General features: G+C 43.5%; 1 protein-coding gene across 1 annotated transcript in view; it reads right to left on the bottom strand.

Annotated features, from left to right (window-relative positions):
* The window catches only part of RASAL2 (RAS protein activator like 2), a 158,491-nt gene that overhangs the window by 105,426 nt on the left and 31,759 nt on the right, over positions 1-21,306 (bottom strand). Inside the window, exon 2 of the mRNA XM_054384631.1 lies at positions 1,195-1,322. The gene's annotated coding sequence lies outside the window, so the exon portion shown is untranslated. The remainder of the gene's footprint in view (positions 1-1,194; positions 1,323-21,306) is intronic.

Raw genomic sequence — 21,306 nt, 5'->3', positions numbered from 1 at the left:
ATAACTCACGTCCTCCTCTAAATCATTTCCTCCTACTCTCCCCCTATGTGAGGAAATGTTTCAGCTTTTGTAAATAAACCTGTTCACAGCTGAAGATGAGTAATATTCAGTGCTACACCAGAAAGAGGTCTCCTTCTCTACGATTCTCTCAGCTTGTGCACAGAAGCTTCACAAGAATTAAGAAAACAAACGAGTCAGATCCTCTCCAAATGTAGGAAGCCATGCTATTAGACTCAAATTCGTGGGCATTTAGATGTAACAAAATCCATTTCAGAAGCTTGAAAACATTCTTGTTTTAGGATTCCTCCTGAAATAATTATTTTCAAACAGGGTAAATCTACAGCAGAATAAGTAAACAAACAAACCAACCCAGGAGCATTATCAAATGATTCCAAAGCTCATGGATTGGTGACAGTCTGGAGACAAAGTATCTCAAGACAAAACATATCATGACATAATCTAGGAGAAGGGAATTACCAGCATTTGTTTGTTCAGTGTTTCAGTCAGCTAAACCACACCTGTTCTGTAACTATATTGACATTACCTTCATGCATGGCAAGGCACAGTACCAAGCACTACATGCTATCTATAAACACACAGAGTCATTTCAGAATTAAAGCAAAGATGGTTGTAGCAGCTCAGTATCCATGCTGAAGGACACACAATCTTTCTTCTGCATTTATCAAGAGAGGTGGCAAACCTCTGTCTCAAACCATTTCCCTTGTGCCTGCAGCAAGGATGACTGCACAGCATGGAGGTTGCACACACCTCCTCTGCCCAGCACTGACACAGAAACACCACCAGCTCCTTTTTCCCTACTTTTACTGCACTTTCCCTACTTTTATGTCTGCACTGACATGAGGAGGAAGGTTTACATTGCTGTGGTGGCTTTAACTGCCACTAAGAGCAGTAATAATATAGGTAGATGTAGTGGCAGAGTTAAACACAAGCCATAAAACTCCAGAAGGAAGTTTTGGATGCACACAGTTTGCTACCACTTCTTCCATGCAAACAGGATCTGGGCCAGCTGAATTATAACCATGTGCCCCATGCCATCCAGTCTAGCTCCCCTCTTCCACACGTTTCACTGAACTTGTGAACAAAACAAAGGAGAGATGAAAAGATGCTGCTGCCTTCTTTTACCACTACAGGCAAAAAGGCAAATCCTGAGTGACCAACGTGAGCTTCTCTCACCTCTTTCTCCTTGTTGAGCAGCACCAGCTGGCTGTCTGTCAGGATGCAGTACTTCCTCTCCCATGTTGTGGTGTCGGTGTAGGGGGACTGGCCGCAGGACAGCCTGTGTGTAGGTGGTCCTTTCACATCTGTGAACAGAGAACCACAAGGCCCAAACCATTAGCACGTGTCAGTGACCACCTTCTTTGCTGCTGCTGTTCTGCAAGCAGATATGAACCGAACCTGAAATTTGTATTAGCAATGTCTGTTGCAGCTTATTAAGAGACAAAATGCTAACCCTGGGAGGTGCCCATGTGGAACACTATACAAGGTACACTGTGAATACTTGTTTATCTACAGCATGACTTACAAAAATGGCAATACCTGAGATGACTACAAATGCCTTTGTCCAAGACTGAAATATAATTGAAAGACAAGACCTGGAGATCAAGAAAACTTCATCCTCCCTCTACTCGCTTCTCAAAACAGAGGTTAAAAGGTATAGGGACATGAATATACCCTGAGTTTTAATAAAGTCGATTATTTGAGACTAAGGATAGAGAGACACAGGGAAGAAGATGGGGATCAAGGAAGGCAGGCTTGGAATCATAGAACTGCCTGGCTGGAAGACCTTAAGATCACTGAGTCCAACCATAACCTGACATCTCCTAGTACAAAACTGTGAGACCAAAGAAGAAAGAAGGGAAGAAAAAGGCTTGAGGAAGGGATGGAAAAATTCAAAGGGATGGGTATTGAATTAAGAAGGGCTTACTAGCATCTTCTGGCAGGGAAACTACTTGATTAAATTGTTGACAGGTAGGAGTTTTCCAGCACTTGCATTTAGCTGCAGCTGCTGTAGTCACATCAATTCAAATAATAAACACCACCAACAAAACCAAACCAAAATAAAAATCAACAAGTCTGGCTCACAGTACAGATCTTTTAAAATTTATTTTAAAATCAATTTCCCTTAATTCTCCCCATCTTGAGCTACATATCACATCGTGCCTCTCACCAACACATTTTCCCCAGGGCTGGGAAAGGAAAGCACATGAGCAAGTGCCATGGACAGATTTCACTGCCATGAAGCCAAGCCCAAAGGCAGAGAAAGCTATGGAGCAGTAAGGCATGTTTATCAGTGCTATGGGGAAGACCAGGTGTGGAGAAGGCCATCCAAAAAATTCAAGTGTGCAGTCAGCTCATAAACATCTCTTTACAGGAGACAGAAATGCTATATGAACAACAGGGAAAAAAGATGTAAGCAACAGAGACGTGGGTAGCACCATTTGTACAGATTCAGAAAACAGTTTCAAGTCATCTCTTTCTAAAGTGTTGAGATTAAGTTCTCATTGCCTTGTAACGTTAATTTTAATTTTTATCTTGCACTCTAGTTTTATACAATTTTACTTGCATTGATCACAGGGAATCAACATCTCACCAGCAGCATTTATGAACCTGCTTGACAGGTCCAGAGGAAGGCCATGAAGATGATAAAGGGACTGAAACACATTCCTTATGAAGACAGGATTAGAGTTGGGGTCGTTCAGCCTGGAGAACAGAAGGCTCCACGGAGATCTTATTCTGACTTTCCAGAGGCCTCTAAGGAAGATGGAGAAGGGCTCTTTATCAGGGAGTACAGTGAGAGGATGAGGGTAATGGTTTTAAGCTGAAAGAGGGTAGATTAAAACTAGCTATTATGAACAAGTTCTTCACTGTGAAGGTGGTGAGACACTGACACAGATTGCCCAGAGAAGTGGTAGATGGCCCATCCCTGGAGGTGGTTCAAGGCCAGGCTGGATGGGACTCTGAGCAACCTGCTCTAGTTGCAGATGTCCCTGATGACTGCAGGAGGGTTGGACTACATGGCCTTTAAGACCCTTCCATCCCAAACCAGTCTATGATTCTATGATCTAAAAATCAGCCATTCTCTATGTATAAGCCATAGATTCCTGAAGTCCTAGGACTACCGCTAATGGCTCTAAAACAGACTCTGCAAACACCAAGGGACTTGCTGCACAGGAGCCCAGGACTTCCTTCAACTGTTTTGGCAGCCTATTAGGCAAAAACAGCGTTCAAACCCAAAGTGGTTTGTAACACTAGCTTCCTTTTAGCCCACATGCTAACCCAGTGCTTGCACAGAGCTAAGCAGTTGCTTCCTGGTGCTCCAACCCAGCTTCACCACTAGAGGCCAGCGAATCCTCAAACACCCAGCACATTCCCAGCACAAACCCAAGCACGAGCATTCAACACCGACTAACGAACCCCTCCAACTGACCTCACCTCTTGCAGACCCCTGGGTACATCAAATCCCACTTAATGGCTCAAAACACTGCAACATCTTCATGCACTTTTCCTGCAGTTAGCAACAACCTCGCCTCCACATTGAAAGTGTCAATTTGTAAAGATGGAGAATTAATTTGAAAGATGGCTTTCAACACCTGGTTCAACATCCTGTTGCATGAGGATTTTTGTGACCAGAAGAGCGCTGGAAACAGAAAATCTGATACCCTTAAGCAAGGGAAAAAAAAAAAAAAAAAAAAAAAAAAAAAGGACTGAATGGCTGCTCTAATTACCCTGAAATGCACTTCTGCTCCCTTGATTCCAGGTGAGATAATACAGGGAAGAAACTGAGATTCAGAATCTGGCTCCACACTCTACCGCTCCTAACAAAGCTTGTCTTCCAGTAGTGACAAGTAACAGTGAGTGTCTCCAACTTGCCCCAAAGTCTGCTTAGACAAAAGCACAACTAGGGGAAACCACAACACCCCGAGAAGCAAAAAGCGCATCCATGCAAGCTTCCGGAGCACAACAATCTCTCACAAGTTATGTGTTTGTCCATCCTAAAGATGTTAACCCTCCAGGCAGATTTTGGGCACAACTTCAACTTGCATTTATTTACAGATTCACACATTGCATCAAGTTGGAAGGGACTCTCACAGGCCACCTTGTCCAAGCCCCCTGCAGTGAGCAGGGACATCTCCAACTAGATCAGGCTGCTCAGGGCTGCATCATTTATCATGGTGTCCAACCAAAAACCTACCCTGATGCAAAATGAACCCACTGTTGCTTGTGCTTAGACCTTGGTTTCCCAAATAGCAGCACAGGAACCCTACCCACACCTAAGCAAAACAAACCTATGAGCAACAGGCTGACAGACAGAAGATGAGTGAGAAGGATGAAGCCATGGGCTTCTAGCGTGAGTGTGCAGCAAAAATGTGAAGATCAGGGCTCTGGGTTAGGAAAACACATGATAAATCACCAAGGGCAAAAAAGGATGGAGGTGTGAGTGTCCTGCTCATGTGGGTGGGCTAGCAGAGACAGAGAGTTCCTCCAGCTGCTAAGCTGAGCCATAACCAAGCAAACTACATTGTGAACTGCTGGCAGACTTTCTCATGGCAAAAGAAAACCCTTCTGGACCATTAGCTCCAGCACAGAATCTACAGTCACGACTCGCCCAGCCCCAAAAGATTTCCGCAGGATAATTTCTACTAACAACAGGCCTTGGCCCATATCCAACTGATCCATGGGCTGCACAAAGGAATTAAAGAACAGAACAACTTCTTCCACGGCAATAACAACTCCAGGACTTAACTGAGTCATCAGGCGCTGCGGGCCAGCCACGGCTCTGCTGCCAAGTGGGTTGGCTATGTCAGAACAGCTTTCCCCAGGCTGTTGGCAGAGTAACATGCCATCTCTGTGTCTGGAGCTGCCAATCACCACTAGAGAACACCACAGTGTTAATATTTCATGTCTGCATTGGTATCCTTCGGAACACGTGTCAGGACACAGCCCTGCCACCCTTGCAGCCTGACCAAGTGCTCTCCTCACAAAGAAGAGCAATTGTAAGATGGTTTTCTGATGTATCAGATCTCACAGCTTCAGCCCTCTCCCTGAGGCAGATGCTGCAAGTCCACCTCCCAAGCTAGGTGGACACTGAATAAAAGAACACTCGCTGCAACAAAACCTGCAGCGTAGCTTTTGAGCCTTTGTCCCACCTATTCAGATGATTTCTCAGCCAGCCCTCCTGCGTGGCTGACCTCTGCAGAGCCTCTCCCAACAGCTGTAACTTCAAAACTTACTCTGAGGTACGTTACCAGTTTAGCCTGAAGACTCTTTGGGACTTTACACGGTATCACGTATACACTCGGTCGCTTCACAAACCCTGTTCTGCTTTCTGGTGCTCTTCATCTTCAGTTTTCATTTTACATTCTTGGCTCCAACTTTTCACATGAGTGTAATAAACCCCACCAACCTTTTCCACTAATGCCTCATAAAACTCATTTAACACCACTGCTTGAATTGCTATGGAAGTGACTGGCCAGAAGTCCACATGTAACTAGGACCATTTACACTTTTTTTGGAAAGACAAAAAGTCAGGGCTGCCCTTTCTCACTTCAGTGGTACTTTTTTTGCACTTTGGGAGACACAGGACATGGTTTAATGGCCACAGTGGTGTTAGGTTTACAGTTGAACTCAATAATCTTAGAGGTCTTTTCCAACTGACACAATTCAATGATTCACAGAATGGTTTGCGTTGGAAGGGACCTTAAAAGATCATCTAGTTCCAACCTCACCACCACAGGCAGGGACAACTTCCACTAGGACCAGGGTGCTCAAGGCCTCCTCATCCAACCTGGTCTTGAATACCTCCAGGGAGGAAACATCCACAACCTCCCTGGACAACCTGTTCCAGTGCCTCCCCACCCTCACTGTAAAAGAATTTCTTCCTAATCTCCAGTCTAAATCTGCCCTCCTTAAGCTTCAATCCATTCCCCCTCATCACAACAAGCCCTTGTAAAAAGTCCCTCCCCAGCTTCCTGTAGGTCCCCTTCAGGTTCTGGAAGGCCACTCTAAGGTTCTATACTATTTATCAGCTCATGTAGGAAGGCTTGTGCTTTGGAGGGAAACCCATTGATGGATGCAGTTTTGGACAGGAGCTGGAGGCAAGATCAGGGAGGTGCATCTGAGTGGTCCAAGTTTGCAGATGTCATGTGTGGGATGGGCTCATGCAGTCACACACCTCACTATGCAAGTTCTGGTGACAGAAGATTTCTTTCTCTGGTCTGATGCAATCCTTTCTGTTCTGCAACATGACAATGAGGCATTCAAGCAAGCAGATCAGTTAGTCTACACATAGGATTAAAGGTCACGCCTTCTGTGCCTTCACATGCTAATACCAGTTAAGTAACAGCTTGGAAAAAAAAATCCCTTTCTTGGTACATCCTCCCCTGCTGAACCCAGAAGAGCATTGCTGCCTGCCTGCCACATCTGACACAGCTCAGGATTGGAGATGATTTGAGACAGGATTGTTTTTCCTCAGGGCTCTGAGATGCCATTAGGCGTGTTATAAATATCCACAAAGCTCCCTTTCTCTCTGCTAAATGACAACTTGTACCTTTTTATCCTTTAAACACAGAGTTTCATCTAAAAAAAAAAAAAGGGAAGGGGGGGAGAAAAGGAACAGTTATGCCATATGCACAAAACAACTGAAAAAAAAGTGTTGCAAGGAACAAGGAAAGGAGCAGCCAGTGCCAAACTGATCCCCAGGGAAAGGGTAAAACTCCTCATGCAAGCTGATGGCAGTTCAGCAGTATTTAGGGAGTAGTGCTGGTGATGCTATCAGATGGGAACCTTTCTGAATCTTCCATTGCAAGCATACAACAATTCTTTTCTTCAACCTCCAAATGCATTTCCAAGTGGAGAACGCTCTCCAAAAAACAGGCAATGGGCAGAGTCAGAAAATTTTCTTCCAAGAGATGACGGCTGTGTGTTCTAGTGTCATTTAGTCCCTAGCAGATCTTCTAGAACCAGAAGGAGCATCTTGTCTTCAGAGATATGCAAAGGTCAGAATTAGCAGAACGGAGGCCAACCAAACCACGCAAAAGTTAAATCCATGCCTCCAGTCTCTTTGCCAGAAAGCGCTCTCTACCAGCCATCGATAAAAAGCAGAAATAAACCTCCATCCCAGTGATGACAAGAGCACCTCTGGCATGTGCCAGAGCTCCTTTTCCAAACCACACTCTTCCTATGGAGAAATCCATGGCTTACTGAACTACCTGCCAAACCTTCATCGACTTTATTAGGGTCCGTACTCTGTTCCTACTATTTCCAGTAAGGAGCTGCCAAGCAGCTGAGTAACTAACGTAGTGGCCAAGTTTGTATGGAGGGGGAATTCTTTTTTCCCTCTGAAGAGCGGTTATTAGGAGTCCTAACACCTTTTGACAACAGGTCTAGTTGCCCAATGTCAATGTTTTCATGGTGTTTTATGTATTTACCATAGAGACAGGACTCAGAGAACTTTAGGTAAGTGCTGAGAGCTTGTCAGAACCCCAGCCTACCCAGCTGTGCCCAAGCATTCAAGCCAGTTCAAATAACCATCAGTTTGAACCTTTAACAAGCAGCAGACCTGAAGCTCAAACAAGCCTTACTACTGACCTGAAGCTTCAGAGGCAAACAGCAATTAAAGGTCCTTCATTAAACATAGAGCATCTCTCATAGCTGATGAATGATTCCAGGGAATGAGATGGCAGAAGGGGAAATACCCCACGTCTCCTCACATTTCATTCCCTTGAAGCTGCATCTTGTAGTCAGGAAGGATTTCTGCAAAAGGAGTCACTAATGGCAGTGAAAATAAACAGCAGCAGAGTTGTGTGACATGCAGCTGCGTGTGTATATGCAGCTATGGCAGCCAGCTGTGTGATGCTCAGATGAAGGGCTGCAGGACCTGGATTTAAAACAGAATTCAAGCCCTGAGAGTGGACACAGGCATTGGAGTAACCCTGGCTCATCTAAAAGAGGGACAATGTCTCAACAGTTACAGAAAGCAGATGACAACAAAAGTCAGTTGCTGAGGATCTGCAAGGAAAAGCACAATCAAGACAACTTCTACTTTCTCTCATACTGATATACTTAGCTTTTGTTTACATTTCTTATTTCTCAAACCTACTCCCAGCCATAGGCAATGGTTTCAGATCCAAGCTGGACTGCAAACAGTGCCAGAAACGACTGATCAAAGAAAACCTATTGTGATGCATAAATCCACTTGGCAGAAGGAGGGCACACTCATCCTCCAAGTCTGTATGGACAGTCACCACAACGTCCCAACACAGAACATACAACTCTCATGACCAGCTGTAAACTATGATAAGGAAAATTCCCAGAATCACAGCATCATTTTGTTCGGAAGGTACCTGTTAGATCATCAAGTGCAACCACTAACCCAGCACTAGCAAGTCCACCACTAAACCATGTCCTGCAGTACCACATCTATACTGCTTTCCAAACCCTCCAGGGATGGTGACTCCACCACTGCCCTGGGCAGCCTGTTCCAGGGCTTGACAACCCCTTCAGTGAAGACGTATTTCCCAATGTTCAACCTAAGGCTCCTGTGGTGCAAGTTGAGGCTGTTTCCTCTTGTCCCATCAGCACAGACTCTGGTGAGTCTACTCACATGCTACAGAGGGCTGATTAATTCTTCTCTGAATCACAACACACTTAGAGATACGACCAGTACACACTACAGAAATAAAACCACTACTTCTGCCATTTGATTTCAAATCACGACATGGACAATGACAAGGTTTTCTAGAAAGCTTCTTGTAGCTACTGTGAGATATGGCATTGTTCACAAGCCCTCAAGTCACTCTGTGGCATGCCTCTATTTTCACTTAAGAGGTATCTGCATTCTCATGGTCAGCAGCAGATCCCGCTGGTGAAGGAGGTGTTATTTGAAGTGTAGAAAGTACGAGGAGATCCACTGGGATGAGAGGCAGGCTATTTATGTAGGACGTTATTACAGAGCTAAGTATCTCCTGTGAATTCTGTTACATTTAATAACCACACTCAATAAACTTTGTTACACATGCAACAACTAGCCCTCCTCCATTCAGCTGAATCCAGTTGCTCTCCTCCAGCAGCTGCATGCAGCCATCACCAAATCCTGGATGGAAACCTAATACCGTGGGTAGGAGTTAAGACAAACCATCAGATTTCAGAAATCTCTAAAGCTCTCATGCCAACTGGTTATAACCAAAAGGCTACCTGGAAAATCCATTCTGCACAGAATAAAGCCATAAAAGGTTTAAGTAGGTGAAAATTGGTAATTTAGAAGCTGGCAGAAACTCTGACCAGCACCATAGTTTTCAGAAACTCCAATGGACTTGGCACTGCAACACAAATTCTTCAGAAGATCTTTCATTTTTCTAGCACAGGCCAATCTTGCCAATCTACCCTATCAACTTTCCACCACTCTTTTATTGAGTGGCAGTGATCAGGCACAGTCTAAAAACTGGTTTTCCATGATCCCAGAGGAGAACCTTGTAAGCCACAGATTCACATGAAAGCTATTCAGACAGGGGCAGTTTTCATGCACTGTGCCCTCAAAGAAATATCACCATGGCAATTTTTATGTGCTTCCATTTCCTACCATCAGTGTGCCAACTCTGGGTGATGGAATCTCTTAAAATGTAGTGATAAGAAGTCTGAAAGTAACTGCTGCTCACTGCTTATGGGTAAGGCTTTGAGGTTTTTTTCTTCCTCTGAAAGGACTGTGTACCTCTTCTGCAATAGGGTAAGGGCACAGCTTTTTTCCACCAGTTGCTGGAATGCTTTGGTGAAATGTGAGGAGGTGGGAGAACGGTTGCCTTTCTGTTCTGAATTTCTCACATGCAGCAGTTTCACTTCCACGCAGAGAAAGCAAGACTAACCTTCAAAGCTCTGTATTTTGTCCACTACCACAGCTACCAGACAGATTCTTAAATTTCTCACAGATTTGCTGCACAAAAGAAACTGAAAGAAGCAATGTAGGAAGCATGAGATGAGCGAATAGCTAACAGCAGACATGAGCCATCTCCTGTGCAACCAGCAGGAGACAAAATACAGAATGCTACTGTTCAGGGAGCCTGGCATCTCCCAGGATGAGCTATGCTGCCTCTCCTCTCCCTGGGTGACATCATTCCCACCCCTTCATTCCTTCCCTAGGAGAGATTTGACTTGTTTGTACAAGACGACGGCCAGCAGTGAGCAAGGTAGAGCAGGCTCACTCCCCAGCTGAGCTCCCAGACAGCTCTGCCAATTTAACTTGGTCCTGACTCAGTACATCTGCCCTAGGCTTGCAACATTGCCACTTTGCCTATCAAAAACTTGAGTAATTTTCACACCAAGGCTGAGACTACAGTAGAGAACAGCCAAGATTTCACAGAATCACAGAATAGTGGGGGTTGGAAGGGGCCTCTGCAGATCATCTAGTCCAACTCCCTGCAAGAGCAGGATCACTTGGAGTAAATTACCCAGGAACATGCCTAGGTGAGTTTTAAATGCCTCCAGAAACTTTTCCCTCCTGTTTTATTTTCCGTCTTACTTCTCCATAACACATGCAATTAGAGAATCACAGAATCTTGAAGGTCTCTTCCAACCAGATAGTCTATGATTCTATAATTCAAAACCCAAACCCTCCCCAAGATCTGTGCTAAAACATTTACCACCCTCAGCCCCTGGTATCTGCTAAAAGGGTCTCAAGTGTTTGCTGGTACCTGAATACCCCATGGAACCCTGAGAGCACAAATTCAGTTAGGCTGCAACCATGTGAGCAGTTTCACCAAGATTTTCTTCTCCAAAGGAGAAAATCATGGAGTAGTTCCAAAAAAGAAAGGAAAAAAAAAAAAAGGAAACCTCAAATCTTAAAATCTTATGAGTAGTTTAGCGAGCAGCTGCTTAGTGTGCCAACAGTCTCCAGCTTTCTTGCAAAGGCCTAAAACAAAATGAGAGCTAAGCAGCTAAAAGCAAAAATAAGGCCTAAAGCTAAAATTGGCCTGGCAGGGTAATTTTGATTAGAAAGCAGAAAGTTGCACCAGCTTGCTGTCACTGTGCAGCTTCTCTGAGCAAAAGGTGTGGGAGCTCTTAATAGCACTTTAAAGCTGCCAATTAGCTTGAACACTGCTGAGCTCCTCTAAGCCTCTTATGCAGACCACAGCCGATTGCTAAACTTATAAAGGGTAACAGATCCTCACTTCCCTCAGCTGCACCTCTCTGCCCATGCCCTGTTCTCATGGTCTGCACCCAGCCAGGTTTGTGAGAGACAGTCTGAAAGATGTGTCTACAGGGAGACATCAGCACCTCCTCGAGTGTATTGGTGCCAGCAACCTTGGATCGTGCAATCATCTGTGCGCTTCACAGCTCAACAAGCAGAACCAGACAACACAACCCAATCAAGGTGCGGACATCACAGAACATGCAGGTGTGCTTCATGCTCAGCCTAGCCTTCTGTGTGTGCCTGCAAACAAGCTGCTCACTGTGCAGCCTTGTAAATCTCATAACATCACCACAACAGAAGCTGCTCTCTGTGTTAAAAGCCATTTTGATTCCCAGGATACCCAAGATTTCAAATCACCTGCAGTTGCTCAAAGCCATCACTGTGGCCCTTCTTAGAATACTGAGCAGGTTTTCCTTCCTTCTCATTCAGTCCTTGTTCCCTGCCCAGGATCACTCATCTTTGCTCCTGAATATTAAGCACATTTTTCTCTCATAATTAAATTCTCACTTGGCCTACAAAACACTCTGGAATCTCAAAACAGAAATGGTTATTACAAACCTGTAGAGAGGATTATAAAAGATTACATGCCCCTATTACATAGCTGCCAAGTTCTGAGAAGATTCTCAAGTGACACTTCTCCCCAAAGCCAGCAGAGGCTTTCGTGAGGGGTTTAAGAAGTGGAAAGTGAAGAACAGCAGAAAAGTTCATTATTCCTGGGAGAAAAAAAAACAAATTGTAGCTTCTCCTATAAATTTGTTCATGGTCCTTTTTTTACCCAGCTCTATGCCCTTCCCTCTGTGTTCTTTTCTCTAATGCTTGCTCCCACCGACCCATTCTCCACCTTACAGCCTGGGCTGTTCCCTCTTAATTCTTTCTTCTTAGCAGCAGTGCAGGAAGAAGACCAGAGGAAAAGCATCCTGAACTTTAAAAGGTCCTTGGCTCAAGGTGTTTGTGAAAAAAAAACAAACCTAAACAATGTAAAAGCAAACGCTGTCAGTTCCTGCACATTTTTTGCATGCACAAAAAAATAGAAATCTACCAGTGTACGCGTGGTCAAGGCTAAATTCACACCTATCACAAGCACAGAGCATGGTAAAACCACAATAATCAAAAGTCAACAGACATTTTTACCCTCTCAACGAGGCATCATAGAATCACAGAATGGTTTGGGTTGGAAAGGACCTTAAAAGATCATCCAAACCCCCTGCCATGGAGAAGGACACCTTCCACTAGACTTGGTTGCTCAAGGCCTCATCCAACCTAGCCTTGAACACTTCCAGGGAGGGGGCATCCATGACCTCCCTGGGCAACCTGTTCCAGTGTCTCACCACCCTCAAGGTGTTCCCATTAGGGAAGTGCTTCAGCCCCCTTCATCTTCATGGCCCTCCTCTAGACCCGCTCCAGCGGTAAGTATCATCCAGCTGATAATCATCTGTCCCTGACTGGTTTCAAGAGAGCAAGACCCTTCTGCTTTCTTTTGCAAAGGAGGGAAGCGTGGGAAGAACAAAGGCAAAGAAGCATTTCTGCAGAGAAAAGAACAAGCCATAGGAACAGACAAGGTGGTGAGACAGTGGCCACAAAAGGTCAAACAGCTGATAAGCAAACACACCATTTCAGGCTCCCATGTGCAGTTTGAATTACACCATGCAGGCTATTTCTTCCAGAAACTTTAATCTTTGCCTTTCCATCAAGAAAACTGATATATATTCATTATCACTGATCTGAACAGTCTCAACCCATAAACTTAATTTCTCAGAGCAAGACTGATGAATCCCCCTCACCTTAAACCTACCTCTACAGAAACATAGTCTCTGTGTCCTCAGAAAAACAACCCTCTCTGTGCATGGTGGTTTTCATGGTGAGAGAGAAGCAGAAAGGAAAGCTAAAGAATTAGTAACTTAAAAAAAAAAAAAAAAAATCACAAAACTGTCCTGTGATGATGTCCCACAGCAGCAACAGGTGGTGCAGTGATGGCAGGACGACCGAGTGTTGCTGGTGTTCCTTTTTAGCTACTTTCAACATGAATGTTTCTTGAAGCTTGAGCATACATGAGTGAGTAGAGGCTCCTTTTAGGTTGTTTTTTTTTTACTTCAACAGACTTCTGGGAAAAGAGAATGTCTGAGTTCCAACCAATGTTGATGTCTCAGAGGAGTTTATTTCTCTTGTTGAAGAGAGAGTTCACAGGACACTAAAATCTACTACAGTGCTGTGCAATTTTTTTGCATATTATCCAGGTCAGTCAGGCATGCAGGCTGAACTCAGCTGTCTTATTTAAACCACTGCAAACAAGTGACTTCGTAAGGGACCACCTCAAGGGATTCAAATGTAACGTAAAAGAAGCCCTCCAGTGCTCCCCATGCTATCTAAAAAGACCTGTTTTGCCTCCTCCTTCTGGCATCCTCAGGATGTTTTCAGAAGAACCTGCAACCAGCTAATACACACCAATTCCTTGATTTGACCTACTTAAAAACAAAACCCCACACAAAAGCACCACAATGCTCCTCGTCCCATTTTTCTCTCTGAAAAGTCTTTGTGCAGCGCAGCAACGCAACACAAACATACAAAGGACTGGAGCTGTTTCATCCTTTAAAGATAGTTCAGACAAAACTTTAGAGAGAAGCAACATCATCTTGCATACAAGGGGGATTCTGAGCCATGTTTAGATTTATGCAAAGAGATATCTTACTACAAATAATTTGAATTTCACATTTACTCCAGTACAGCAAGGTAACAACCTGCAGTACCTCTTTCATCAGCACTGCCCTTTAACCCTTAGCTGAAGGTTACATGAGGTTAGTTTCCCTTTGTAGTTTCCCTTCCCAGTTATTGTACCTGCTTTTAGTGAGGGCAAGCTGGGGAGAAAACCCCATTTTGGTTATGCATAAGGAGGTCACTACCAGTTTGGTGAAGGCAGGACACTGAGTTGCTGGTTCAGATGAAGGCTTGGGAACCTCCTGACTCAGAGCACTTTGCTCTCCTTATTGCCGCATGACGTCAATAATTTGCAAAACAAAGCTCAGTTCTGAAATTTCAGGATATTTATTGCTGACTCTGGCATGATGTTGGGAGAAACCAATTGTGAAAGGAAGGGGCAACTTGATCAGAGTTAACAGTACCAGGGCAAGTGCCGAGCTAACACTGTGTCAAGGAAACGCATTCTTAGAAGCCAGCTCGGTTTGGTCACCTTAGCCATGCTGAGATCAAGGCTCCCCAGATACCACCAAAACAGGTGAAGCAGGTTTGCTATGCTTTTGGCAGACCCAAATAAGCATGATTAATGTATCCTTTGATGATGGGCTACCTAATTAAAAGGATCTTTAGCTTGGGTGCAGTATCTCAGGTATTTTTCAACTGGGTTTTCCCTCTGCTTAATGTTTCCTTCTCTCTCCGGTAAGCCAGGCTATGACGAATAAAGGCACATCCTCACCCCAAATACCCTCCACCTCAGAGTCTACACCTACTTAGTTTTCATAGATTCATAGAATAGTTTGTGTTGAAAGAAACCTTAAAGATCATCTAGTTCCAACCCCCCTGCCATGGGCAGAGACACCTTCCACTAGACTTGGTTGCTCCAGGCTTCATCCAGCCTCCCTGGGCAACCTGTTCCAGCGTCTCACCACCCTCACTGTAAAGAATTACTTTCTAATATGCAGTCTAAACCTGCCCTCCTCAAGCTTCAATCCACCTCTTTTTTAACCTCTTTATGCCTGCTACCTTTCCTTGAACCTGCAAAACATAAAGCTTGTGAGGACCAAACCTTTTGTTACTCACTATGCTGCTTTCTAGCTGACTTATGATGCTCACTGGCGATGCCACAAATCCTCCACGTGCAAATATTCACTTGCGTGCTCCCAAATGTTTTCCCTGTCATGTACTATGCAAAGTGACTTCATGAAGCCCTCACAGAACAGCCCCCTTATGTTATAAAACTACAGATGCTCAGCTCCAAAATTCTAGGAGAACAAAGCCAATAAGGATTAAATAAACCAGGGGAGAGAAAATGTCTTTCCTACAGCGATGCTAAACAGAAATTTCTAGGCCTTAACCTTGCAGAAAGAAGCCTGATAACATCTAATTAGCAGTCCCATGGTGCAACTGCCTTTGGTAACAGTAAATCCAACCAGACTGACAGCAAAGGTAAAGGGGAATCTTGATATAAATATAATAATTTTCACCCAGTTTGATGAGATTTGCTTTATGCTACTGTTTTGTGGTGTTCCACGCCCCCCACCCCCCCCCACCCCAGGAATAATCAACCTGCATGAGTGATTTTATGAGTTATTACTGAAATCCATTTCACTCCTATTGAGAAACAATTTGCAGGGGCAGCACAGATTTTCATTAATTAATTTATTTTTAAATTAAAAATGCCAAGAATTCCGTTTGCTGCCAGAAGGTGGGTGGAGAAGGTAAGGAAAGTTCACATACCCAAGAGACTATTAACTAGAACCAACTTGGACAATACATTTGAGAAGCATTTCCTTCCAGCTACTGTAGATAGCTGTCCTTAACATGCCTTTACTTAAGCAGCCAATTTTCCACCACTGAGTACAATGAGATTTCAAAACATACATGAAATCAGAGTATAAACAGACACAAACATCCACTTAGTGATATAACAAAAGAAAATACAGGGCAAAAAAAAATTAGCTTCTCCATTTTCTGCCTGTTACAAAATACCTTGGCATTTTAAACATGCTCTGCTAGACCACTTCACACCTTTTTTTTTTTTTTTAAAGTGATAGTATTATCATAAAATATCCTGCTTAGCTGTCTTTGCAAGGGTGTTCTGGAATAAAAAATGATTTCTGGGGGTTGAGGGATAAATTCCACCCAATATTATCACACAGGGAACCGAGTTTCAGATGACACAAGCTGATAAAGCATGAATGAGGCAGTAGCAGCAGAGGCAGCAGGAGGGGGTGGTGATTCAGGCAGAGATGGTCCACGCTAGCAGTACAAAGCAAGAACGCTTAAAATATGTATGAAGATCTTGTCACAGACTGCACAAATGACAAGCAGATGAGAGGCGGCACCAAAGAGTGGAAGACTAAGGAGCAACTCCCTTTGTTCAAGAGTTCTAGTGCAAGGCAGGCCACGCTGCTTCCACGTCATTTGAGCAGGATGGCACCCTACCCTCCAACCCTGACGGATGTCACCCTACCCTCCAACCCTGACGGATGTCACACGTATTTCTGTAAGTCCCTGGCGATAAAAACCACGCATGGCATCTTGTTCATTTCCTCCTTACTACATAGTCTGCCAAAAACTTGAAGCTCTGCCTTCCTTGCAACATCTCGAGACCATCGCTATTTGTTCTGCTCCCCAGTGATTAACAATGATGATGCCTATCCCTTGTCTTTGTAAAAGCCTCTTTTAACAACAGAGCAAAAACTGACAGTGATGTCTTAGTACCTGGGACCACTTTAGCTATCCCTGAAGCAATATCAGACACGAGGATGAAAACAAAAGAAAGGAAAAAAATGGAAAAGAAAAAAAAGAAAAAAATAAAGAAAAAAAGAATAAAAGAAAAAGAAAAGAAAAAAAATAATAAAAGAAAAAAGGGTAAGAGAAAAAACAAGAGAAAAAAAGGATAAAAGGCAAAAAAAAACCCCAGAAAAAATAAAAAGAAAGAGGGAAAAGAAAAATCTATTTTTTTTCCTCTTCCAAACTCTCAGGAGATTAAAATCGATTAAAATGCAAACAAACTTGAATTTTATTTTATCCATCAGTGACCACACTTTACTGTCCCTGGGCTATGACTGTCTCTTTGTGGATTCTCTGCACATAAGAGGAATTAAGCTCTAGGTTTAGGAGCAATCACTCCAGCAAACTTGCTAAATGCATATATATGTGTGTGTGTATTTTACAATGATCTCCATTTTTCACACTGACTTACACTGATCACTGAAAAGCACATTCACAGCTTCATGTTTGCTCATCTCTGAATAAACAAACCAAACACCCAATGATGAATGAGACATTACAGATGTAGACAAAACCCATCATCACCCTGAAAGCATTTCTCTTTGAAATTATATAGCCATGCAAAAGTTATTCAGAGCGGAGATTGCTGTATGTGTTTTCAATTCAGCCTGGGCACGGTGGGGGCAGGGAAAGAGTCTGATGAAACAGAATATTTTGGTCAGAAGGGACCCACGGTGATCATCGATGACAACTGATGAGGCTCTGTTGCTTTTTTCCCCTCCACATACCTGATAATTCAGAACCATATAACTCAGTAAAAATGCTGTTATTCCCCTTGCATTCTATAGCTTCCATTTCTCAGCACAGGTCTCCTTAGGTTCACATGTGTAAGTTCATAAACATGACTGCCTGGAATTTCACCACTAAAACAAATGCATCCTTCTGAACGTGATTCCCCATCAAGCACAACCATGTTACAATGAGGGTGATGGGACACAGGAACAAGTTACCCAGAGACGTGGTAGATGTCCCATCACTGGAACCATCCCAGGTCAGGTTGTGTGGGGCTCTGAGCAACCTCCTCTAGCCGAAGATGTTCCTGCTCACTGCGGGGGTGTTGGACTAGATGACCTTTAAAGGCTCCTTCCAGCCCAAACCATTGTATGATACTATGCAAATCAAATACTGTCATGCCCCAGCTGGGTCCATCCTACACAGGACTATTTCCTTCTCATCTGTGGACTTCTGTCTCAGTAAAAGAAAAACCTTCTTTCAGGGACATACAAGTTTAGAGCTAGAAACGATAGTTTCCACAGTAAGAGTAGGCAGGTATCCGAAGTCTGAGCACATATGCTGCACAGTGCAGTGAAGCTGTTGCAGAGTCAGCATCCACCATTCAAGATGCTACATATCCACATGCTAAATGGGTTTGGTTTCTGCACAAACACGAGTTTCTCCATTAGCACATGTGAGCCATTCATATATTTTCTAAAGTAACTCAAAGCTCCTTCTCTCCGTGTATGATTCCTCATGCCAGACAAACCCAATAGCATTTTGTAATTCTATTTCAGGGTCTTCACTTCTGTTTATAGCACCCACAGAAATCTCAGAAGAAACTCTACAATGGAAAAGGAAAAAAATGTATTTCCTGGAAAGAAGTTTTCCCCTTTTGCAGCTAACAGAGTATCTCTAAGCAGGAGCTAATGACCTGTCAGTCTAACAGGCTCCTCAGGCAGGTTTTGTGGCAACCTGCTTTGAGCTCCATACTGCTGTGAATAACCAGCTAAAAACCACCTTGTTAGCAGGGCTAAAATACAGGCTGCAGCAGTCACCTATTTGTAGCAGAAGATGTAGGGGAAAGGAAGTCATTAGCAGTGCCGCATTGGATATGGATAGACTGATTTTGGACGTGTACAGGATTTGTCTCTGCAGGGGCAAGATCAAGAAAATGTTGCACCATCTCTTACTGACATATGTGGGCTTGCTCCTTCCCTATTGTCAATGATGTACACTGCTGTCTCCACTGACTTTTCTGAAGTACCAGGGTGACTAGCTCAGCCATTGCCTTCAGATCATGCATTGACAGTAAAAGATACGTAAATCCATTAATGCCTAACCCCAAAAAGGCACCAGGGCCTCACTTTCTTAGGTGGCCCATGCCTTCTACAAGACTTCCAGATTAAAAGGCTTTTACTAACAACAGGCCATCTCTGACACTGAGCCATCACAAATAAGAGTCAGATCTTCCCTTGACAGTTACACGTGCAAGTTGTGGGGGAAGTCACAGACAGAAATCCCAGGGACCAATGTTGAGACAAGTGATTTGGCTCCATCAGAGCAGACCCTGAATAATTACCCCTTCCTCTCCCCTCCCTTTCCCAAAAATCCTATTTTCAATAGAGTAATTCTCAGTATCATTTGGTACTACTTCGATAAAGGCAAGGGCTGTCATTTCAAGATGTTGGTGGCTTGGACCATAATCATTTTATCAAGCTGACAGGAAACCTTCTACCAACCACACTGACAGACACACATCTGCCCTTGTGAGCACCACACACTCAGCACCCCCAGCCTGAAAGCATCTTATGAAAGTCTTCATCACTTAATAAAGCTCACAGAGGAACTGGTTACTAACACAGGCTATTTATATATTTACACAGCCAATATACTTGATCAGAAACATTAAAAAAAGCACTGCTTGAGTGCAGATGACTGCAGGCAACTGGGAGCTATTCAGACCTGTGTATTCACCTTCTTCCCCTCATATGCAACTTGTTCTGTGGCACTACCTGGAGCACTGGTACTGTCAAAGCCTCTTCTCACATGCAAGTGCAGCCAGGCCTAACAGGAGGAATAAGGGAGATGGAAAAAGACTGCAAGAATTTGAAGTTTGGCAGATTTTTTTAAAGTAGTGATATATGAAAATGGCTTGCCACAGCACAGAATTATAGAGTTGTTTCAGTTGGAAAAGACCTCTAAGATCATTGAGTTCAATTGCCAAAGGACCTGTGTCACTGACTACCAGAGGAAAATTACTCTTATGAGTGGTTACATTAAAAGGACTTTTATTGTTGCTATGAAAATGCATTGGAAACTCACAGATGCAAGCAGAAGAAATCTGCGATAACTCAGCTTAAGACAAGTGAGATGCAGCTACAAGTCTGACCATACTAAAACAACAACAGTATGCAATAATCTCAAAAGATTTTTACTCTGGGGTAGTCAGATGCGGGAAAAGTGCCTCAATACGAACAAAATGAATAATCAGGTTTGCTTACAACTTGCCACTGGACTCAGCACTGCACTTTCTTGCACTGAGAGATTAGTCTGTGACAAGGTGAGAGGAAAGAAAGAGACTCAAAGAGCTTTGCAAAAATAAACAAATGTCTAGAACTAGAATTCAAACCTCATACAAAGACAAGAAACACTTAAACCAACTCTGCTCCCCTAGGTCTCCAACCTACAGAAAGCATCAACAATAATGTGTGGAGACAGCTGGCAGAAATGCATGTGTCCAAGCTGGAAGCGTGTTTGCTCACTACCTGTTCTCACAAGCCACAATCAATAGTCTGGCTCCTGTCTGCAGCACTTCTCAGACAAGTGGTTTGTGGAGAAGGATGCTCCTAAACCAAATGCACAAATTAAAATGACCAGCATATCCCTGTAAGGAACAAAGAGACTCTCTAAAACACGAGTTTGAGAAAATAACTATTACAGTCTTTTTTTTGCTTTGTTTGTTTGGTTTTTTTTTCCCACCTTCTCTGTACCAAATATTTTTTAACCTCACTCGAAGAAGCAGTCTTGAAACTTGTGAAGAGTTCTCTCACCCACAGACAACCAGATGTCTAGTTTCAGCTTTCCTCACAGTCAGAACAAAACCACGCTGGGGACAGTTGGTTTCAATGCTAACACATCAAGAGTTTCATGCATTAGCCTGTTTATATAAACAGCTTCCTTTAAACAAGTGATGTTTTACAGGATTATGAAGTATTTATTTCAGAAGAGTCTAAAGAGTCTCTTGAGTAACTACCACAGAGAAAGCAACAGTACAGAAAGCACAAGACTAAATGATGATACAAGTTAATTAAAGCAAGTGATCAAGTAAGTCTCCAATAGAGCAACAGCATAAATAAGGGCATGCAGATAATCTCGTGCCTGTTTACTTCTGAAATGCCATTGGTTCAAGTCCTAAATCACATATTGTTAGCATTACAGATCTACCCCATTTGTTATTTGGAAAAACCCCAACAACCTAAAAACTAAATACTTTCCTTTGGGTTTGTTATTTTAAGGAAAAAAGGGTCAACATGCCTAGGAAGTGCTCGTTGTGTAAGCATGCAGGCAATTTTCATCTTGTGCCAAGTTCCATTACGGGCAGCATTTGGGGAAATGCAAACCAGTGAGCTTAGCCTGAAGAGAATTTTACCAGGGCAGAACTTACCTTCTTGCTACAGGCTCTAAATCTACGTGTCTACAAGAGTTAAGGTTCCCATTTCCAGTGCTGAGTGAGCTTAGCAGGGATGGAGGCTTCCAGGATAGCTGAACCACTGGGTGCAGTTCTCCTTTCTGCATGCCCCGACGGCAGCGTTTTAGGCCCATCTTTAAGAATAGAGAATTCTGAGCAAAGCCTTTCATACCTCCTAAGCCTGGGCTTGCTTACCCCTTGAGAGAAATGG

The sequence above is a fragment of the Indicator indicator genome, chromosome 10 (genome assembly GCF_027791375.1).
Source record: "Indicator indicator isolate 239-I01 chromosome 10, UM_Iind_1.1, whole genome shotgun sequence".
Classification (NCBI taxonomy): Eukaryota; Metazoa; Chordata; class Aves; order Piciformes; family Indicatoridae; genus Indicator; species Indicator indicator.
This window is presented reverse-complemented; position numbering and strand designations above follow the sequence as displayed.